Source organism: Primulina eburnea, chromosome 2 (assembly GCF_022965805.1).
Source record: "Primulina eburnea isolate SZY01 chromosome 2, ASM2296580v1, whole genome shotgun sequence".
Taxonomy (NCBI): domain Eukaryota; kingdom Viridiplantae; phylum Streptophyta; class Magnoliopsida; order Lamiales; family Gesneriaceae; genus Primulina; species Primulina eburnea.
The window spans coordinates 47818092-47835766 of NC_133102.1; the positions used below are offsets into that span (position 1 = coordinate 47818092).

Consider the following 17675-nt stretch of genomic DNA (forward strand, 5'->3'; position numbering starts at 1 on the left):
TTATTGTTTATTAAAATTCCATATCATGATTATTTTATTCATAAAATATAGTACAACAGCATCCATCCAATTAGTAACTTTTATTTATAACTAAACTGATAGTAGTCACATTGGTCTTTGTCCAAATCTCACGAAGTTTATCAAATACAAATAGTAACACAGCTCTCGTGTTCAAGACTCGTTGTAATAAAATTATAATAATAATAATAATAATAATAAAAATTGATAGTCGAATGACAAACAAAAAATAGAGAGGTTTGTTACGATATTTAAGAAATTAAATCGGCCATCCCCAAAAACTCACTCATCTCTTCTTCTAATCCATTGTGTGGGTTCACATTATGACTTGCAACTTTTGGCATCACTCGTTATTTCAAAAAGGGAAAAAAAAAGTGTACATTTTGTACAAATAACTCCTTTTTTCCTTTACAAATAACTAACACTATTTCTCTATTGAAAGCATGTACAATTATAGCCTCCGTTGCAAGAGACCGCAACTTGGCAGGCAAGCTGGAGATCATCTCAACAGTGGCCTACAGAATTGAAGCTATTTTACAACAAAAAGTGAATACAGCCCATCTACCTAGTCAAAAAAAATCTGGCTCATCTCTATCTGTGCATCGTGTGATTCCTCCCTTGAAGTTTCATTTTTCTCGGCTTCTCTGGCGATTTTAATGTCTTTGGGTCTGTAATTCTGAACAAATACTTTTACAACGAAACGAGGAACCAACGCACCTACCGTGTCCCCAACCAAGCACGCCCAAAACAATTTATTATTGGCAAAATGAAAGAAGGCCCTGCAAATGATAGAGAACAGTACTCAAATTCATCTTTCATGGCAACAAAATTTATTCAAAATCTTCAACGGCTCTTGCAGGTGGCTGATGATCATGAAATCCTGATGTTGCCTATATGCTTCTTTATGGAGATGTCATACATGTTGGAGTATTATGATAAATCAAGTAAATAACAGAAATGTTTTTAAATACTGAGAGAACTTTATATATCTAGAGGAACATAAAGATCTGAATATGCTCAGTGCCAAATCATGAATGGTTGGCCCTAGGGTTTAAGGTTAAACATAGCCAAGTTTTTTGTCACACGATCCTCGGGGGAAATTAAATTACCCAAAACTCGAATAGAGCCCCTCTTTTGCCAATGTTTGGAACCAAATAAAGAGCTTCCATTAATACCACCCATTCCCCCAGGCAGAGCAAGGTCCGCAAATGGATTCAAATTTTGTGCAATGTACACTCAAACTACATGTGAACTTGCTAAAAACCCCACCCTCGAAGCTTCAGGCCAAACAAAAAGTGCTCATCATGCCAATTATATGTCATATATTGAGTTGATTGAAAACAAATATATAATCAAACGTTTAGTGATTAATCCAATATGCAAGAATGCAAAATATGGCAAGCAGAAGAACCCTTCAACATCCACAATTTATCTTATCTAAGCATCATGGAATTATCTACACGATACTGATGTAGTAAAGTGGATTTAGCAATATCCAGGAAGAAACGGCAGTGCGTCGATAACAACTGACACAAATAAAGGTAGCAATTATAGATCCCCAAATGGCAGCGTGAGTTACCCAATGCCACCGGATTACTTCCATGGTCAAGTGTATATTCACCAATATTGCCACTCCAATGGTCCAAAGATCACCTATTCTTGAACCATCCACATCGCTACCCCAATAAACCAGAAGAGGCACGAAGAAGGCAGCCACGCTTTGCCACATGTGTCCAATATTGTTACCCAGAATAATTTCCCACTCTTAACTTTCTTGTCTTTGTCTAGCCGTGTAAAGTTGAGGATACTTCCGCAGAGTGGTTCTACTTAAATCCTTATCAAGAATTCCAACAAGGACTGTCGGAAAAGATGTGCATATAACTGAATAGACATTGCTCCAATCGGTGATTGCAGTTGTCAATGTGAAACCTATGAAGAGCATATACCTGGAAAGAAAAAAAAGTGAGGTGGTGTTGGTTAAAAACCCATGTTTCTAGAAATTTTCTTTTTATGCTAGGGTGGTTCCAATATTTTTGTAAATTGTTCTTACTATATTCATGTATTAACATCAATATAATTGAACAATCTACAAAAAAAAAAAATTAATTAAGACTTTGATACAGGTAGGGGATTAACATTTTCTACTCATTACAAGATGAAAATAGAACTCACTTTGTCAATTTCATTTACATTAGTTCTTTGACGTAACTCAATTTCAGAAGCTAAATTCAAGATCAGATAAAACCTGATCCCAGATAATAGGTAACTGCTATCCATATACTCACTGAATATATTAATAAATAATTTAATTTAACAACTGCGCAAGGGACAATTGATCTTCCAAAGGATACTCACCAGAATAAGACGAGCACAAAAACAGCATTCCTGTAGAAGTTGTACAATATCATATAGCTCATCCAATGATAATTCCTATGTCCACGAACTAACAATGGGACCAACAATCTGAACCGATCCATTGCAAAATCAGCCGCCATGACAGCTCTTGTCCACTAATTCCAATGCCCACATCAGCCATTTGGATCATTGAAACATCATTTGCACCTAATCACTGTGTCAAGAAAAAGTATAATTCATTAGAATCTCAACCACATGGCACACTAAGTTTCTTTCTCTATGCCCGTTTCCAAACTGCTTGTTTCACCTAAAGCAGATATATAATGATGCTTACCATCACCAATGGCAAGGGTCATGTCAGCCGTTCTATTCTGTATCACGGAAACAATTCCAGCCTTTTGCAATGGAGCCACCCGACAACACAATATAACAGAACATTTGCTTTATAAATAAATCAGATGACAAAAGGATATTTATTTTCTACATGTGGGAGTGAGTGAGAGAGGGAGAGAGAGGAAAGAATGGCAATGCAGTTTAGAACATGGAAAGGGACAAGAGATTAGTGCATTCTTCAAATCACTACCTGTTCTTCAAGTTAAGTATCCAGAACATAGACGAGGCTTGTACCATCAATAATTAATGCAAGTTGACTTCCACCGGTTACTGGACTCCTACACGTGGCATCTGAATCAATTTTGAACTTCCTACAGATAACTAAAGCATCTTCTAAGCTCTTTCTACACGAGTCCTTGTTGTTATTGTTTATTACTATCTGTGTCATCTTACTTGTTAAGAGCTTAGAAGAGTAACCGATTGAAATTGCTGTTTCTTGCTTGTCTCCGGTCAAAACCCAGACTTTACACCAGCAGTTCTCAAATACATGATTGCTTCTGGCACACCTTGCTGCAATTTTTCTCCGATTCTGATGCACCTAAATACTAAGATTATTTTCGATGTTGTTGGCAACTCTGCGAAGTAAAGCTGCCCTCCCTATCAAGGCTGTGCTTGCCAATTCATAAGATGATTGCCACTGCTCAAATTCAGATGCACACATACCCCGCATTCCTATAACAAGTGTTCTCAAGCCCTTTGAGGAATAAGAGTGCAAATGCCCTTCAGTCACTTTTACCATGTTCAAGTTCAACGACCTATCTATGATACTGTACATGGAGGTATCAGCTCCTTTTACAAACACCTTTACTGTCTTATCAGGGAAAACTAATATAACTGACATTCTTTTTCAATCATTGTCAAACGCATGCCAACCCAAGTCACTGAAACTGCAGCACAATTAAAATAAATATATACTTAAAATGTTTAATGTAACAAAATGAATAGGAAAAGCAAACAATCAAAGATTAAAAAATGAAAAAACAAAAATATTAAAACATGATATGAGCTCAAACAGGAATGCTACAAATGAAGAACATGGTATGAAAAGCACATTTAAAACAGTCACAGTAGACTAGTCCATATATGATGGAATACATCTTATTTATAGTATCTCCCTATCTCATAGGCTTTCAAATGTAATTTCAAATAATAATTTGTTTCTCAGTCAATTAGCAACTTCTCATCTCGAAGACACTAAGCTTCCAACAATATGACACATACTCCTGGGCTGAAAATTGAAAAGAATACTTATGTCGTCTATCATTTCCAGGAATTTCTTCATTTCCAGAAAACACAAACAAAAGTACACACATCATTTCAAACTTTTAATCATAAAGACATATTGACTAAACTTTCAGCTTTCCAGTATAATCATTATTTTAATCAATTTTTCACAACCTGAACAATAATTCTGTTATTATATTATATCCTAATTCTAATCCAAAACACTATAATTTAATATTTTAAATATATACTTGTTGCGACTTTGATTGTTGCACTCCCAAGAGCAGGTTGTCCACAAGTAGTATAATTCGGTGAGTCCGAATATCGTATCCACAGGGAAGCTAAGGTAATTACAAGTCCACTACAATGTCTTTTTGTTTTTGTTTTTGTTTCTTTTTAATTTTAATTGAATCTTTAATGGGTAAATTTTAATTGTTCAAATTTAAATTTAAGTAGTTGAGATTAAAGGATCCACTCTTGGTATTTTAATAAAGTTAACATTAACGAACAATATTGAAATCCACTTAATAAAATGGTTCCAATATATTAAATAATCATATTTATATTATGTTATAAATTATAATCTTATAAGTACATAATATATACCAAAACTTATAAATGTGGTCAAGTATTTATTGTGCTATATATATTTGTAAACACTAAATCAAGGTTCCCACTTTAAATGGTTGGTAAAACCAAACAAACATTTAAATGGTACCAATAAATTAATACTATAATATATTCATATATAATAAATCAAGGAATCCAAGTTAAATGGTTGGTAAAACCAAACTAACATTTAAATGGTTCCAAGAATTTAATATTATAATATATTTATATATAATAACTCAAGGCATCCATTTTAAATGGTTGGTAATACCAAACTAACATTTAAATGGTTCCAAGAATTTAGTGTAACATATAGCAACATTAAATCAAAACTCCCACTTATAAGTAGGGTATAAAAATGCTTAAAGAAATAAATATAACATAAACAATAAATAATGATTAAATAATATAAAACATAGATTCTTACCTTATAATAACCTTATTATCATGCCAAGAGCTTCACCTTATCATCTCAACTTTAGGAAGTTAGCTATTCATTATTCAAAGTGTAAAACTTTGAATATGAAATTAACATGCTAATTATATTTAAATGAAGAAATAAAAGAAAAATATAGAGAGAAATATTATGAACTCAAAGATTTGTTCATAGAATGAGGGATATCTCAATACATTACAATGCACCCCTATTTATAGCCAAATTTGGGGAGACAACCACAAATAAAATATTATTTTTTACACATAAGTCTTCATTGGTGTTCCAAGAAATTAATATTATATTGCACATCACTTTTGACAAGCATCTTCTCCGAATTTTCTTCTTCACATAAAATGAAACATGTGGATAATTGAGTTGTCTAGTTGTGGTATTTTTTTCAGAATATTTGACCAAGTAGTTTGAGAGATATGGTCAAAATACTAGAGCATGGTAAAACTGCCACTCCTTCGGTAACTTTAATTGTTGCTTAATTTGATCCCAATTGTGAGAGGATTTTTATCTCATGCTTGCCACCAATATTGTAGATATTAACATCAACTTTCTACAGGTCCAAGAATCATCTTAATCCCATTTGCAACGCCAAGGTTATTCTTGTTTTATCGAACCTGTAAAAATAGTAAAAACTTATAATTACACAACAACTTATATTTTATAAAATTTATTATAAAACATATAATATTTAAAAATTTAATAAAACAAAAACTATATATTTATATTATAAAACATTTAATTAATGTACAATTTTTATGTTTATCACACCTCCCAACCAGCTTATTGCTAGTCCCTAGCAATTTAAGCGTTAATAGCAATACAAAACATATTGATTAATTTAAATAGAAATGTAATCAGAACTATCTAAGTGTTTAAATAAAATTTGAAAACTGTCAAAGTTATATCAAGATCATCATAATTATAATTTATGAAATAATTTGAGATGATTAATTCAAAGCTTATTTTAGGTAGTTAAATGTACACGGCCTTCAGAAATTCCTAGTAAGAGTCTCAACTCCATATCCTCACAGGTTAATAAATGTTTCAATTTATGGCAACGATTTCTCTCATGGAGTTGGAATACAGATAAATGCTCAGAAAAATGGTTTACAGAATGCAGACAGACAAACGAGCCAAACTAATCAAAAGATAGAAAATCAATTGATTTAAAATCCAGTTGTTCTTATTATATTTTTTTTTCCTGATTTTTTTTTTTTTTTACATCATGGAATCAGACTAAGTTTATGCTTTTTGACCACATATTTATTTAATTTGTACAATGTATTTCTCTCTTTCTTTTTTTATTTTTTTTTTATTTTTTTATTCTTATGAGAGAAAAATGGGTCGCAGCATATAACTTAAAAATTACATAGATCTTCAACATCTTTCTTTTTGTATTTTTCTTTTTTTTTTCAGGAAATATATATATATTTTTTTTTTCAAAATAAGAACTCAAGATCTAAACAATAGATAGTCTCTCTCATGATCAATAAAGGCTCGAAAGCTGTTTTCTCAGTCCTCTCCACTCACTCACAAAATATGTGTGAGTTCAAAAATTTTAGGCACTCTTATAAGGTATATCTTGGGCCATATACTTTACTACCTAATTTTATCACAATGGTTAATCACTCAAAAAGATTTCATAAATCATATTTTTATATTGATCAGAATATTAAAAATGACCTTTTTTCAAATAAAATTTAAACATTCTTAAATAGATTAATGCATGTTCTAATTTAAATCTTTCAAATATGTAATGTATGACATTTTTGCAAAAAATTACTAAGGTACAAACAATAAACATGGTTTTATTTTAAAATAATATTTAATTTTTTTTTTAAATTTGTTTTTTTTTTTTTTTTTATATGTGTTCTCCCCCCAATCAGAATATGACATTGTCCCTAATGTCAAAATAGCTATTAATAAAGAGTACATAATGAAAGAGATATCACCTGGAACTTTATTGAAGATAACAAACTGAAACAAACGCAAACCAATCCACGACTTTTGAATCAATTATCCAACTTCCTTTTCTTACTGCTTGATTGCGACCAATTGATCTTTGTTATCATCGGATCAGGCTTATGAACAAAAGCTTCCAAATCATCAATTAATTGATCGGCAGTCGAAGCACAGATGAGCATCCGTCGTGAATTTTCTGAAATGAAATTCTGTTCCACAGCTTTATCAAGAAATGTCAACAAACTGTCATAATAATTATTGATATTCAACAAGCCCACGGGTTTATTATGGATATTAAGTTGTGCCCAAGAAACAGTGTGAAAAATTTCTTCTAATGTACCAAAACCACCTGGTAGTGCGATAAAAGCATCAGAATTTTCAATCATTTGAGTGATTCTTTCATACATAGAAGAAACTTTTAATTCCTCCCCAATCGTAACACCTGTAATATTTCCTTCAGCTAAAGCTATAGGAATAATACCCAATACCTGACTACCTCCAAGATGAGCAGATGTTGAAACAGATCCCATTAACACAATATTACCTCCCCCATATACCAAGTGAATTTTTCTCTCAGCCAATATCTTTCCAAGATTATTCGCTGCTTCTACAAACACTTCATTTTTTCCAGGACTCGACCCACAAAATACACAAATATTTTTCAATGTTTGTGCAGAGGATCCAGTCATGTTTTTACTTTCCTTTTTTTTTTTCTGCGAAAGTAGAAAGAAAGATGAGAGATTTTATAGGGGTAATATGTTATCATGACAAAACTATGGGTCACAGCTGTAAACAGAATAAATAGTAAAAAAATAATGACACACATGCTTATAAACAGTAGTGTGATTGTGGCTCACAATTTTCCTCTGGTTTTACGTCCAGAAACGGCTTCAACGCCTTCTATGAGTCGAGGATATGCTTCCCATCCAATTTTCTTATAAATTGGCAAACAGGGTCTTTTTTAGTCAGATTCCCAAGACTATGACGCTCATCTTGAAATTGTTTCCATAAACGGAGAAGTTCAATATGCACATGTCCACTAGAATGCGTCTCAAGAGTCAATAAGATGTTATCTAAAGACTCCTTACTCAGCCCATTCTTAATGAAATCAATTTTATCTTCTCTGTTATTGGAAACACATCCCAAAGATCTGCATCGTTTGTCACAAGTCCATCTTGCACACTTATGACAAACCCCTAAACTTTTGGCCCTTCGTTTTTTCGCATAAGTGCTTTTTCCTAATCCAGGCAAATACCGAATAAGCAATGATTGTGGAACTTCTCCTCCTAATCGGACCTTAGCTTCTATTACAAGACGAATATCTTCTGGAATTCCTTTTTGCATTAGTAATCTCAATCTTTCACACCTTCCTGCATAAATTTTTCTTAGAACATTTTCAGAAACAGAGGGAAAATATTTACAAATTTTTGAGAGAATTTCATCCATTTTGAAAAGAAAAGAAATGATTTTTTTTTTTTTTTTTTTAAATTTTTGTATCAGCAATTGTGGGAAACTGATTTAACCGACTATGAGAGTCACGGAGTACCGTTATCCGCCATTTAACCGGGAAAATAAAAAGATTAAGAAAACCTGAAATAAAAACAAACAATAATCAAATGCAACAAAAAAAAAAAAATCAAGGATCAGAAAGGGAAATAAACTCTTCTTGAAAGATTTCATTTTCCAAAAATGGTTTAAGCCTTTGTCCATTCACTTTAAAAACATCACCATTTTTAGGATTTTCAATATCCACAGCTCCATAAGGATACACATGCTTTATAACATATGGGCCTGTCCATCTTGATCGTAATTTTCCTGGGAATATGTGAAGTCGAGAATTATAAAGCAAAACTTTTTTACCAATCTCAAAAGATTTTCTAAGAATTGTTTTATCATGAAATGATTTGATTTTTGCTTTATAAATCCTTGAATTCTCATACGCATCATTTCTGAGTTCATCAAGTTCATTAAGTTGCAATTTACGCAATTTGTTGGCATCATCCATGCTTGAATTTAAAGTTTTTATCGCCCAATAAGCTTTATGTTCCAATTCCACAGGCAAATGACAATGTTTTCCATAAACCAACCTATAGGGAGACATATTCAATGATGTTTTAAAAGCTGTTCGATATGCCCACAGTGCATCATTAAGTCGCAGAGACCAGTCTTTTCTATTTGAGTTAACAGTTTTTTCCAAAATTTGCTTTATCTCCCTATTAGCTAATTCAACTTGTCCATTTGTTTGAGGATGATAAGGAGTTGTTACTTTGTGAGTAATACCATATTTTTTCATTAATGAAGCAAATGGTTTATTAACAAAGTGAGTTCCCCCATCACTTATCATAGCTCGAGGAATTCTGAATCTACTAAAAATATTTTCTTTCAAAAATTTGATGACGATTTTATGATCATTTGTTCGACATGGAATTGCCTCTATCCATTTGGAAACATAATCAACTGCAACTAAAATATACAAGTATCCAAACGACGGTGGAAAAGGTCCCATAAAATCTATTCCCCAACAATCAAATATTTCAATTTCAATGATAGGATTCAAAGGCATCATGTTTCTTTTTGAAATCGCACCCAATTTTTGACAATTTTCACAGATCTTGCAGATTTCGTGGGTGTCTTTAAACAAAGTGGGCCAATAAAATCCACACTGCAAGATTTTTGCAGCTGTTTTCTTTGAAGAAAAATGTCCCCCGCATGCTTCTGAATGACAAAATTTAATGACACTACTTACCTCATTGTCGGGTATGCAACGTCGAAAAAGTTGATCCGGACAATACTTGAACAGATACGGATCATCCCAATAAAAGTTTTTTACCTCATTCAAAAATTTTCTTTTATCTTGGGAACTCCATTGCGGTGGCATTTTTCCTTCTTGATTACTTGAGAGTTTGGAAGAAATTACCACCGGATATGTTTCATCTTCTCCAAGAAATGCATACTTCAATTCTTCTGGCAAGGGTTTTAACTCCAATACTGGTGGTTCGTCTTTGTTCTCATATTTTTCATCAAATTCTTTCTCTGATCCTGGTAACGAGTGATACCTGAAAAAATCGTCAAGATCAATTTCAATATTTTCTTTAACAGTTTCAATTGAACAAATATCTAATTGATCACGAGTACTCCCTTCTTGAATGTTTTCTTCCACAAGAGTTTCAATAAGATTTTCATCTTCACTTTCATCTCCTTTGTCATGTGGTTGCTTACAAAGATTAAAAACATTGAGCTCCAAGGTCATGTTACCAAATGACAACTTCATTATTCCATTCCTGCAATTTATAAGAGCATTAGAAGTTGCTAAAAATGGACGACCTAAAATTACAGGAATTGCATTACAAGCTTCAATAGGTTGTGTATCTAAAACTATGAAATCGACAGGATATACAAAGTTATCAACTTGGACCAACACGTCTTCTACCATACCTCTTGGCACTTTAACAGATCTATCAGCAAGTAAAAGTGTTACCGAAGTAGGTTTTAACTCGCCTAGATTGAGTTCTTGATAAACTGAATATGGAAGTAAATTCACACTAGCTCCAAGGTCAAGCAAGGCTTTTTTAATCTTTCGTTCTCCAATAATACACGAAATAGTAGGACAACCAGGGTCTTTGTATTTCAAAGCATTATTATTTTGAATGATTGCACTTACTTGTTCGGCTAAAAATGCTTTCTTTTTCACATTCAATTTTCTTTTCACAGTGCACAATTCTTTCAAAAATTTGGCATATGATGGTACCTGTTTTATTGCATCTAATAAAGGAATATTAACTTTTACTTGTTTAAAAATATCATATATATCAGAATTCAAATTTGATTTTTTTGTATTTTTCAATGCATGAGGGAATGGTGGTGACACTGTCTGTTGAACCTCCTCTTCGCAAGTTATGGGTTCCACTTCCTTACCCTTTGGAGTTGATTTATCATCATCTTCACAAGGTTCAAGAATGGATTTTTCCACAACCTTACCACTTCGAAGGGTAATAACAGATTTTACCTGATCCATCGGTTGAGTTCCAGAAGTTCCAATTTGTGTATGATGATCCTTGGGATTAGGCAGAGGTTGTGAAGGAAATTTACCTTTTTCATGAACATTAAGTGCAGATGCAAATTTAGCAAGAGTATCTTTCAAGTCTGTCATGGTTTGAGCAGTTTGAGTATTGATAGACTCTTGCTTTGCAATGAAAGAATTCAATGTATCTTCCAAATTTCTTTTCGGCGGAGGAACATAAGGTGCATAATTTTTAAAATTTTGTTGATTTTGAAAATGTGGTTGCGGAAATTGTGCAGCATTATCATTCCTCCAACTAAAATTTGGATGATTTCGCCAACCTGGATTGTAATTTTGAGAAAATGGTTCAAAATTTGGCCTTTTGAAATTGTTCAAAACATTGGCTTGCTCATGGAGACATTCTTTAAAAGAGGGCAAAGTGGGACAATCTTTTGTAAAATGATCACTTGTATCACAGATGTGACACACAATTTCTTGAACAGATTTTAATTGACCATTCTTTTTCAATTCAAGTGCCTCAACTTTTCTTGCCAAAGAGGTAAATCTAGCTTGAAGATCATGTTCATCTTTGAGAGTGTACATACCTCCACCAGATGTAGGAGATTGAATCTTGTTTGATGGTTCGATTGTACCTATAGTGTCCCAATTTTGAGCATTTTCAGCTAATGAATCGAGATACTCAATTGCCTCGTTCGGATCTTTATCTTCAAATGTTCCATTACACATAAATTCAACCATTTGCCTATCTTTAGGTGTTAAGCCTTCATAAAATTGAGAAACAACTCTCCAAATTTCAAAACCATGATGTGGACAAAGATTAAGCAATTCTTTGTATCTATCCCAACACTGATAAAAAGTTTCTCCTTGTTTTTGAGTGAAAGTGATGATTTGCCTTTTGAAAGAATTTGTTCTATGAGATGGAAAAAACTTTTTCAAAAATTGTTGTTGCAATTCATCCCAAGTTCGAATGGATCCCGATCTAAGATTTTGTAGCCAAGTTTTAGCTTTATCTTTTAAAGAAAAAGGAAAAAGCTTAAGGCGAATGGTGTTCATGCTACAATTTAGATCATTATATGTGTTGCACACTTCTTCAAACTCTCGTAAATGCATGTATGGATTTTCAGAATCTAAGCCATGAAAGTTGGATAATACCAGGCTTAAAATTGAAATGAGATGCATCAGGGGGAAAAACTAGACATGAAGGTGCACTAGTACGTGTAGGATTCATGTGATCTCTAAGTGTTCTTCGTCTATCATGATCATGTTGAGATTGAATTTCATCTTCATTTTCTTGGATGGGTTCTTCCGCCATGTTTTGTAAAAATAAAGGGTTATTTCGAATGAGTCGACCACTAAGTGTACGTGACCAAATGCTCATGCAAATGCAAAACAAAAAGAAAAAAAAAAAAAAAACACACAAAAGCAATAAAAAGAAAAATAAACTTTAAACAATATTAAATAGACTTGAAATTAAATTATACTTCCCCGGCAACGGCGCCAAAAACTTGTTGCGACTTTGATTGTTGCACTCCCAAGAGCAGGTTGTCCACAAGTAGTATAATTCGGTGAGTCCGAATATCGTATCCACAGGGAAGCTAAGGTAATTACAAGTCCACTACAATGTCTTTTTGTTTTTGTTTTTGTTTCTTTTTAATTTTAATTGAATCTTTAATGGGTAAATTTTAATTGTTCAAATTTAAATTTAAGTAGTTGAGATTAAAGGATCCACTCTTGGTATTTTAATAAAGTTAACATTAACGAACAATATTGAAATCCACTTAATAAAATGGTTCCAATATATTAAATAATCATATTTATATTATGTTATAAATTATAATCTTATAAGTACATAATATATACCAAAACTTATAAATGTGGTCAAGTATTTATTGTGCTATATATATTTGTAAACACTAAATCAAGGTTCCCACTTTAAATGGTTGGTAAAACCAAACAAACATTTAAATGGTACCAATAAATTAATACTATAATATATTCATATATAATAAATCAAGGAATCCAAGTTAAATGGTTGGTAAAACCAAACTAACATTTAAATGGTTCCAAGAATTTAATATTATAATATATTTATATATAATAACTCAAGGCATCCATTTTAAATGGTTGGTAATACCAAACTAACATTTAAATGGTTCCAAGAATTTAGTGTAACATATAGCAACATTAAATCAAAACTCCCACTTATAAGTAGGGTATAAAAATGCTTAAAGAAATAAATATAACATAAACAATAAATAATGATTAAATAATATAAAACATAGATTCTTACCTTATAATAACCTTATTATCATGCCAAGAGCTTCACCTTATCATCTCAACTTTAGGAAGTTAGCTATTCATTATTCAAAGTGTAAAACTTTGAATATGAAATTAACATGCTAATTATATTTAAATGAAGAAATAAAAGAAAAATATAGAGAGAAATATTATGAACTCAAAGATTTGTTCATAGAATGAGGGATATCTCAATACATTACAATGCACCCCTATTTATAGCCAAATTTGGGGAGACAACCACAAATAAAATATTATTTTTTACACATAAGTCTTCATTGGTGTTCCAAGAAATTAATATTATATTGCACATCACTTTTGACAAGCATCTTCTCCGAATTTTCTTCTTCACATAAAATGAAACATGTGGATAATTGAGTTGTCTAGTTGTGGTATTTTTTTCAGAATATTTGACCAAGTAGTTTGAGAGATATGGTCAAAATACTAGAGCATGGTAAAACTGCCACTCCTTCGGTAACTTTAATTGTTGCTTAATTTGATCCCAATTGTGAGAGGATTTTTATCTCATGCTTGCCACCAATATTGTAGATATTAACATCAACTTTCTACAGGTCCAAGAATCATCTTAATCCCATTTGCAACGCCAAGGTTATTCTTGTTTTATCGAACCTGTAAAAATAGTAAAAACTTATAATTACACAACAACTTATATTTTATAAAATTTATTATAAAACATATAATATTTAAAAATTTAATAAAACAAAAACTATATATTTATATTATAAAACATTTAATTAATGTACAATTTTTATGTTTATCAATACTTAAAAATTAAATAAACATAATAAACTTTAACATGGCATAAACATCTACAGTAGACAAGGACTCCATCAGAAAATATGACCAGCATACATCACATTTCCCAATTCATTTCCCAAAAATACATGTTCAGAAAGTATTTTCAAAAATACCTGAAACATAAGCAAACATACCCATAGATGTCATGTTATAAAACAAAAGGGAAACCCATGATTGCAATAGCAAATACAGCGGGAAAAAATAATTGTGAAATAATTTTGATTTACCTTTGCCTTTCCCCTTGAATACCAATAACTATGTGCCTGAAGTTCTTTCAATGAGCATAAAACCATAGGATGCAGCAGCATAGACCAATGCCTGTTCATCTGGAGACTCCCCTTGGTATTCTACGACCATAACAGCAGGATCAGATGTCTCCATAGTTAGAGACACAACGGTGTTACAAGCTGCCGATGCCACGAAAAGTCATAAAGAAGCCTGCCCTCATCCGTTATTTCCTTTTTGACGATTTCAGGAGCTCCAAATCAATCTTAACCTTCAACTATGCCCCAAAACAATCCCATCAACTGAAACCAAATGACGAAAGAACAGAAAATATGGTTATAACAAAACTAGTTGGCATATTATGATACAGAATATTGTCATGGAATACAAAGAAAAGTAGTAAGAGAAATGCACATGAACGAAGAGCATGGACGCAATTTGTTTATATAATACCTTGAACTAAACATTCTATTTGCCCATTTTCAGAGTCTGTTTCCCCATTGCTGAAGTCTAAACCCCCAACGCTGGCACATTGAAATTCCATTTTATTCTCAGTGAAACTACCAGTTTTGTCAGAGAAAACATATTTTATATTTCCCAAATCTTCATTTAAATTCAAAGCCCTGCACTGAAAGCTTGAGTTTTAGGACTGATCCACCACCCTGTCATCACGGATCATAAAATATGCCTGACCAACACGTACAAGCTCCATGGAGATGTACAACGACGTGGGAATCATGATTTGGAACACAATAACTGACATGAGAAAAACAAAGAATATCTCCATTCCCTAACCATAGTAGCCGTAATTTTCAACTTCAGGTTTTGAATAGTCCTTTTCCCGGTAAAATTGTATTAGATCCAACTCATCTTTATGTCTTCTTATCCAAAAACCATGGCCAACACATCCTACGGTACACAACAGAACAAGGAAAATTGAAAGAGCAAAACTATCTCCGGGTTCATATTAGACTCCTGACGGCTTCTCTTTGATGGAGCTCCTGAGTTGTTGAGCATAGCTTTGGTCTATCTACCAGCATAAACTGCAACACCAAGGGTCCAATCAGTGTTCTTCGGCTGACACCCCCGTAGTATTATATTTGACAGCCCAATAGAAATACACTTTCCATCGAGATCCATATTTGCATGGAATCCATGAATGTTTCCGTTGAGTTTTTCACACTTGATCAACCCACTGATCCTTTCCTCCCCGAGAATTTTCGTCCGTGTCTCTTGCTTTGCATGTTGTGTCTTCAAATTTGACTCCCCGTCAAATTTGTAGTCTGAATGTAAGCAATTCCAGTAGAGTCACCCGTGGAGAGTAGTACCATGTCACAAGGAATAGTTTCATTCCTATAACTTTTGATGATATCACCAAGCCATATGTCCTTCCATTTTTTCTGCTGAAACTGTTTATTTGCAGCACCCAGGCCAATCAGTTGTTCTCAATCTTGTCTGATCGGTGCCGCCTATAGTCTTCATATGCATCCTTAATGGCTGTAACCAGCAAAACAAAGGCTAATGCCAAATTGAAGCTCCACGACCAAAAACAGCCAGCTGGGAAAGCTGATTGAGAATGGCAATCACAAGAAAGTATATGTATGCAACCCGATGGAATTGTTCAAACAAATTCCGGCAAAAAAGTCAAGATAAAATATTTCCCAGTCGTAATGAAGTTCCCCGCATATTCAAACTTATCATGCTTTTTCCAGGATCATTTATATAAATTAATCTGGCGTCATCGTCATTAATCTCTTTATAGGAGGTGCTAAACCCACTTGGGACCAATCCGGTTATGATTTAATAATAATAAGATCAGAACCAGCACCCCTCGACCTGTGTCTCACTGCCGACTGTGATCTAAGATCACTAAAGTTCATATCCCTGACATAGCGGCCACCTGATATCCTCGAGTGAATCAACTGAATAGATTATATACTTCGGTGGGAGGATAAATATTGTAAAAAGTTAGGAACTATCAGAATTTTCATTTATTTCGACCAGGGAATTCGAATCCATTCCAAAGAAGGTTTGCGGTCGGTAGAAAATCAACAAGAGAAGGAATATTAAGGATTCAAGGTGCGTGAATCAATAATGGAGAGGCCATGATCTGATTATCAAAGACCACTCCAGCATGTAACAAACGAAAGGCATAAAATTCACGAGTGTGAATCCCAAAATAATCACCAGAATAAAACAAAAGTATCTAAAACCGGAAAATCCAAACAAACCCAGGTGGCAATCTCCAGAACTCTGAAAAATTCAAGAACAGCCCCGTTAAATACATAAAATCTGAATTCCACCAAATAAATTAAACAACTCACGCATGGTATTATCTGTCACATCGACAGCCTTCACAAAGAAGTGATCATGTGAGAGGCACACGATGTTGGTCAACGTATTTGAAAGATTAATTAAGCTGTAAAAAATGAAGAGAGACTGAAATAGAAAAAGCGATAAACAATAAAGACGAAAATGACTATTATCCCGAAAATCGATGCATAATCCAAAAAAAACATGAAGAGGTCAAAGGGACGACGATGATTGCAAAACTACTATTTCTTTTAAATTGTTCCACATATGGTGTCATTCAAATAATATTTTTTTCAAATTGAGATACTTCATTTTTTTTTAAATCAACTTATCAAATAAGTTTGAAAAACTTATAAGCTCTTAAACAACTTATATTTTGTTTTGTACAACTTATAAGATGTCAAACAATTACTCAAAAAACTTATAAGTTGGTTTGAACAATTTATAAGTTGATTCAAACACTCTCTCATTGGATTTGGAGGAAAAAAAATTTTAAGCCCATATACCATGTATAGATATATTTAAACGAGCTAGCGGGGTGGATCTATCCACAATCCGTCGTAGACATGGTGTGGCGGTCGTGTTTCTGACGGGTTGGAAAATTATCAACCCAACCCACTTATTTTAGATGGTGGGGCGGATCAACCCGATGACCAAACTAATTTTACATGTACTTTGGCAGACTGAGACGGGTTGACCTTAGGGATGAAATGGTTGGATTCAGATATGATTTCATATCCTCGTCATCATCCTTGTTTATTATATTCACATCCATCTTTATTCACGTCCTTACCGGGTATTTAATTTTTATCTTCATCTCCGTACTAGTTGGATGATTATATATATATATATATATATATATATATATATATATATATATATATATATCTCAAATATCTTATTACCGCATATAATTGTATTTTTTAAATTTAAATTATTCTGATGAATCTATAAACATTTTCTTAGTTCTTAAGACAATAATAAGAAAAAATT

The 17675-nt window shown here is 32.8% G+C and overlaps 1 pseudogene; it reads right to left on the bottom strand.

The window, feature by feature from the left end:
• Positions 1 to 500: 500 nt before the first annotated feature.
• On the bottom strand, positions 501 to 16709 carry LOC140823959 (phospholipid-transporting ATPase 1-like; annotated as a pseudogene).
• Positions 16710 to 17675: the final 966 nt, after the last annotated feature.